The 7,284-nt window shown below is 27.4% G+C and overlaps 1 protein-coding gene across 2 annotated transcripts in view; it reads left to right on the top strand.

The window, feature by feature from the left end:
• Positions 1–4,732: 4,732 nt before the first annotated feature.
• The window catches only part of LOC100169612 (alpha-1,3-mannosyl-glycoprotein 4-beta-N-acetylglucosaminyltransferase B), an 11,084-nt gene continuing 8,532 nt past the window's right edge, over positions 4,733–7,284 (top strand). Inside the window, exon 1 of one of the 2 annotated variants that reach the window (XM_016801096.2) lies at positions 4,733–5,007. The gene's annotated coding sequence lies outside the window, so the exon portion shown is untranslated. The remainder of the gene's footprint in view (positions 5,008–7,284) is intronic. The other variant, XM_001947504.5, reaches the window with a different exon arrangement.

The raw sequence follows: 7,284 nt of genomic DNA, 5'->3' as shown, positions 1-7,284 counted from the left end.
ACGGCGAGCGTCGAGGTCGCTCGTCTCGCGAAACCCGATAAAACGGACGCGAAATGAGACACCATTTCACCGTCGACCGTGCTGGTGGCTCCTGGAAAAAACTTTTCTAATGCATGTTGGACTGCGGGACTTCTTACAACGTGGGTGATGGATGAACACTGTCATCGCGAGTACTGAGCACAACATGCACTCTGCATGCTCTGCACTCATCAACAGTCCTAATCCGTATACAGCCGAAGTGCCGAACACGGCGACAACCAACATCAAAGTAACGCTGACAATAGCAATGATATTGTCGTACTGAAATAAAATAAATATTTAAGTAAATAATTTTTATTTATCTAATTCGTCGACGAACGCGTAACACACACACGACGGCTTGAAACAGCGTTTTTCTATATAATATCAAATAAAACTTAGGTACAAATTTTGGGGATTGTTTTCTGAGCCCGCTCGAAATGTTCCTTTATATTTTCTGGTTCAAAAATAGCCTCCGAAAACTTAAAGAAAAAAACAAACTAATACGACTTAAGCAAAACACAAATACAAATCTAATCTTTCTTAAACGAAAACAACAAATAATTATAGATAACAATAAAAAATAAGAGAATAGGTACTCTGTAGGGCAAAAAAAAAACGTATACATATAGTCAATGTATGTGTCACATAAGAAATGTTAAACAGAAATTTACCATGCATACGGACGTAAAATACGGACGCTAACGCCTAAAGATCATTTTCGCTCAGAATCGTTTTTTCTTATACAATGATATTATATCATTTAATTTAAATTAAAACACACATCATTTGTAAAATCATTACATTCATCGTTCCACTCAGAATCTAAAAGGATATTGTTATTTTGTTAATATATTTCTTTAATATCTTTGAATCTAGGCAGATACGTGTTAGAAATCCGGATAGACACGTTTTAAAAGAAATATAAATATGTACAATTTTTTACTTTTGTAATGGATCAATTGAATAAGTTCAATAACATTTGTTGTTAACTATAATTTCTAATTGTTGTTATAAAGTAAAATTGAAGCCTGAAGGCTGAAGGGATACTTAAAAATCTAAAACTTATATTTTAATGTGTTATATTGAACTATAACAAACGTTAAAAAGTACTAAGAAAAAATTATTTCGCACGAATTTATTATTTACATTAAAATTATTTTTAATCATAATGATATGAATTACCGTTATACCAATGTATTATAATATATATACTTACATTTCTATATTTGAAATGTTAAGCAAACGATCTTATTAGACGTTAAATTATATTATTAGAAATATCATCACAAAGTAGGTAAATAATATATGTACAAAGACCTATGATAGATAGCATAGTTCACATTAATATAATATTTACACTTAAATGATATTTAGTTATAAAATTGTTTTTAATAAAAATATAATACGGTAAGGATGATTAGGAATCTACAAAATAACATAAAACGCCACTCCAAACGCATCATCGGGTGCAGTTTTCCGGTGTCCACTCGTTTATACATTGGTCATTTGCTTACACATGCCGATTATATTCCATTTTAGGCCATACTTGGCAGTTGGCCTATAATAGCTCAAATCGTCACTAACTTTTATCAAATAAAAAGAAGTGTTCATTTATGACGAGTATATGATTTCTATTTCCTCGACATTCCTGGAGCTCTGAGGATCTTCTTCTTTCGTGCACTGCCCAGCAAATAAAAAATGTCAGAATTCGCGACAGGTAAGAAATTATATCATTAAATCATAATGTATCTCTATCGGCAAATTAATCCAATCATAATTTTCATTCACAGTTAGCAAATAGGAATACACAGTTAGGAATTAATCACAGATTCTGTCAAGTGGTTTTTGAGTTTTACTTACCTTATATACGTAGCTTATCTACAAAAATACATTCAATCATCATACCTGTTATAAGATATAGTTTCTATTTATTCAAGGCCATACGATTTGATGCATGCTTTTATCTCATTTGCCCGAGTAACCAATGGCAATCATTTATTTACAAACAAAAATATACTAGTTTCTACTAACTATTTCTATTACTATTAATATTATAATCTGTAAGTCTTACAGAGGCGTAGCCAGGGGAGGGGGCTTAGGGGGCTGAAGCCCCACCCCGAAATGTTAAAAAAATAAAAAAGTTATTTTAATGGTCTATGATAGTCGCTCAAAAACTCTTAAATTGTATATTTAAAATATTTAAAAATGTACTACCTATACAGTGGCGTGCCCAGGAATTTAAAATGGGGGGACACCATTTATTCTTAAAAATAAACAAAAGAAAGCGGATAAGTGGAAGTCGCTCTTGTTGACTCAACGAATAAAATTAATAATTAATAAAAAATGAATGACTCTAAACAGCTGTAATAACTAATTAGTGGTTTTCTGTAGGTTGGCAAAAAAAGACAATAGGGGGAGAGGGATATATAATCGTCCTCTCTGAGCACGCCACTGTATCTATAATTTTTAATACTTTTCAGCTGTGCTAGTATGTATTTAATGTGTAAAAGTGTAAAAGTTGATCATTTATTTTTTAAATGGAAACAAAATATATTAAGCTCAAAGAATTGTTTGTTTATAAATGTATTGTGACCAATGTTTTGAAATTTGTTTATTATATTCAAATTACAATAGAAACGTTTAAAAATAAAAATAACGGTTTTAGTTATTTTGTTGTAATTTATAATAATAATTCAACTCACAACTCTATAATAAAATATAAAATATCCAGACTGATAAACCGTCTCCGCTCAGAATCGTTTTTCGTATACAATGATATGATAATATGATATATCATTGAATTAAAATTTAATACAATCTACAGTGACCCACATGTAACCTACTGTACAGCAGAGTGACATCCACTTACTTGCTTCTTTTATAAATACATTTGTAACCAATGGCAACCATTTGAATGAACGAAAAAATATTCTTTGCACGTAAAAGAATGAACAAATTTAAAACACAGCGTTATATCTTAGTTTTAGCGTATATCTCACGGGAAAATTGGCTTCGGTGTACCTATACCTTGCTTTGACAAATAATTCAACCTAGATAGGCAGCTGCAAGTCACGTATTAGATTTAGCACTTAGTATATTTTTTTACGTGCTTCAAACTACTCTCTAAATTTGTAAGATATTTCATCCAAACCATTCGAGTAGTTCTTGAGTATATCAGCTGCAGACATACTTTAAGTTTTGTGATACAGTTTTTTTTAATAGAGGCTATATAAACACGGCGATTTAATGTATGCTTTTACCTCATCTGCCAGAGTAAACAATGACAACTATTCATGTACAAAAAACAAATTCTGTTATTTTTAGAAATCTGTTCATGTTTTGTTTTATCGACACCCACATACGTGTTGTAAATTACACGGTAGGTATAGATGTATGGGCTATATCATTTTCAAATAAGTTTTTGAAAAAAATTGTGATTCGATATCAATGTTATCTGCCAACATATGATATATTCTATAAAAATGTATTATGATGATAACTTCTAAAGAAACATGATACTTTTCCAGCTTACCTAAATTTAAACAGTTTTTATTTAATTTAAATTGCCGTAGGTACCTATAAGTAACGAACGAGTTGTAATTGGTTATTCATATTGACATATTGTAAACATGTAAATGATTATAAATACCACATTTTAATGTTATTTTACTGTAATTTACTTAGTAACGAATCCGTTTCTAGTTACCCTCAATGTACCAAAATGGACAAACACAAAAATAATGAAATAAATAGATTAGAGTTTATAAAAAATGTTTGTTATACATTTTTATCTCAATACACAAAACTTAGAAAAAAATATTTATAATATATTTTGAATTAAAAAAAAAAACATAAATAAAAGTAGCTTTATGACAAAAAGCATAATTTTTAACCATACCTGCATAATTTTATGTGGACAGTTATAAGTCTGTATAAAATGGGAAAGAATATTTGGGCGATTGTAAACTCTCCCGATGGTAAACTCTCCCGAGTTTAGTCCATTACTACCTGACGGGAACATGTAAATTCTCCCGGGTCTACTTCAGTACTACCTGACGGGAACATGTAAACTCTCCTGGGTCTACTTCAGTACTACTAAGCTAGAGGAGCATGGGACATTATTAGAGTTGGTAACACTAAAATAATTCTGTTAATAACAAAAATCACTGTTGCTGTGAGTTATAATATATTATAGTCAAAATACTACTTTTTATGGTAATTGGAACACATACTGATTTTAACTAAAGAAATATACACAGAAAGTTTAAATTTAACTTTCTATATTATACAGAGCTATAATTAACATTTTCAAAAATAGTTGGAGAAGAGGTATTATAGTTTAGTCCTATATAAACCAGTGTATTCCAACCTATTGGTCATGACCAAACATTTGGCCACAGAATATTGTTGAGAGGTTGCTGTTCATAAAATATAATAACAAACAAAATATCTTAATTATGAAAAAATTAAAAAACAATAAATATATAAAAATAATTTTTGCCATAAATTAATTAAGAATTCTTAAGTTATCTTTTAGTTGATACCTCTACGTAAAACGTATAATAATAATGTGAAGTATAACTATAAGTAAATGACATAGGATAGTGGGAAATTTGTTATCTTATCGATAAACGCACTAACGATTGTCGATGGTATCATTATGTGTCTATGTGCTCATATATAGTCATATATACTCTTATGTCGATTGTGCATTTATGGTTAAGCTTGATCAGTACATCAAGAATACTAGAGTACAAACTAAAATCATTTTTTTATTATATTATATAAATTTGCATTTTATTTTTATATTGAAATATATTTATATTTTAAAATTGAATACTCTTTATATTTAACATAATTAAGTATTCGTTATTCGGTGTTACTAGTGAATTTTTTTTAAATAAACCAACCAATTTCAAGTACATTTTAATAATTTTATTAGTAAAGAAAGATTAGGCGAATGCTATATAAGATATTTTCATTTAAGTAAGTTCTGATATTATTTATTATCTAATTCACTTGAACTATAAAAGTTAAGAGTTTTTTACTAAACTAGTAAAATTTGACATTACTTATATTGTTAGTAAAAAGTTACTTTCTATATCATAAAATAATTTCCATTATAAGTGTTTGTAGTAAGATCTGTTATTAATTATTATGGTCAAATTAACTCAAATTTTAAATATCACCCCGATTTTTAGTTGTAACTTAAGATATACTATTCCAAATAAATATTGTTAACTTTTCAAGTAGCAACTTATGGTACTGCGTGTTTTTGATTTGAAAATCACACAGTAGTAGTTATTTATTTTAAATAAAAGTATAATAATGGAGGGGAAATAAACACCAATAAAACCAACCTAATAACTTCAATTTTATTTCGTGTTAACTAAAAGTTATTAAAATGCTATAATATTATATTGGTATATAATTGCATGATGATTATAATCAAATTTTTTGAAATAAAAGCAAATTAATTTTGATCATAAGTTCTTAAAAGCTTGATTGGTAGCTTTGATATTATTTTCCTTATTTTTTTTCATGGTATGCCTACCCATATTTGACTGAAACTTCTTATTAATATGATACATTTTGTTTAAGTATAGACTAATTAAGACCAAGAATAACTATAATAGTTATTTTGTTGTGATTTAAAAATATTATTTGTAAGTATATGAAACTTTTAGAGTATATATTCGTTTAGTTTTCACCCAGAATCGTTTTTCTTATACAATGATTTTATATCATTGAATTAAAATTTAAGTTCAGCAGAACGACACTAATAATTAACCCGATTTTTTTTTATTAATATTTTAAGTGGGATATATTTTTATTAGTTCAGTTGTTTGATAAACAAACATACATTTATGTAATATTCCAAATATTAACACGGAATATTGTCAACTTTTAATATTTGATAATATTGGAAGTATTATAACTGTACTTATGTATAAAAAAAAATGTTCTGCATTATTATACTTGAGTAGGTAGTATTTAATGTGAGTATTATCAAATATTAGTTTTTATAATATAGAGTATGTCCCAGAAGTACCGTATCAAACTCAGTATCTCCATAGAAAATCAATATATTTAAATGCAATTTTTTTTACAGTCATAAGTATGGAAATTCTGATTGAATAGCATAAAATTCGATTTTCTTTTTTCAAAAATTAAAAAATTATCAACATCTTTTTTAGGCAAATACATTTTTTAAATTTTCGAGATAGCCATTTTGTTGATCGTATTTTTTATAATAGTTCAAAAATAAAAAAATTTAATTTAATGGAAATCGCCCAATTTAGAGCTAATTATTATTTTGAATTTTAGCCGAAAAATCAGCGTGATAGTAATAATCAACATGCGAATCGTATTTTGCTAATGCCATATGCATAGGTAGCATAACTACTATTCTTAGAAATTCAAAATAAAAATTATCTCTAACTTGGGTAATTTTCATTAAATTTTAATATATATTTTTTTTAAACTGTTTTAAAATATACGATAAACAAAATGGTTATCTCGGAAATTTAAAAAACTTATTTGCCTAAAAAAAAATGTTGATAATTTTATAATTTTTGAAAAAAGAAAATTTAATATTATGCTATTCAATCAGAATAAATTTCCATGCTTATGACTGTAAAAAGAACGGCATTTAAATATATTGATTTTCTATGGAGATACTAAGGTTGATAGGTACCTACCTACTTCTGGGACATACTATATAATATTTTTTAAAAGTGAGTAATAATTAATAAGTTATGTATGTATACTATTGTGGCCAATATTATAATGTTCAAATAGGGATTAAAACAAGATTGTACCTATTGAAATTTCACGTTCAAATTTTTCCAAAATTTTATAATTAACCAAAAATAACAATTTTCGTTATTATGTTGTAATTCACACACTATAATTTGTCAAGACTTGAAACTTTTCACCATTACGTAAGTACCTGTGTTATTGTTTTCTATACATGATGAAATGTTGAAATTATTAACATTGATTTTTAGCTATTGTCTAAATAAACATCACAAACCTATTCACCCCGTTCTATGGTACGTCGGTATTGACTTAAAAGAGCACACAACATAAAAAAAAAAATATTTAAATTATTTTTAAATGTTAAATTATTGTAATTATGGCTATATAAAATGATTTTGTGAAAATCCTATATAAAAAAAATTATTACTTTAAGAGATATTAAGAAATGTAAAATAGCCGCGTGAACGTCATTGAAGCTAACGACCTGATATCTCGGGCGCT

The sequence above is a fragment of the Acyrthosiphon pisum genome, chromosome A2, assembly GCF_005508785.2.
Source record: "Acyrthosiphon pisum isolate AL4f chromosome A2, pea_aphid_22Mar2018_4r6ur, whole genome shotgun sequence".
NCBI classification, from domain to species: Eukaryota; Metazoa; Arthropoda; class Insecta; order Hemiptera; family Aphididae; genus Acyrthosiphon; species Acyrthosiphon pisum.
Note: the sequence above shows the minus strand (reverse complement) of the source record. Positions and strands in the feature narration are given on the sequence as shown.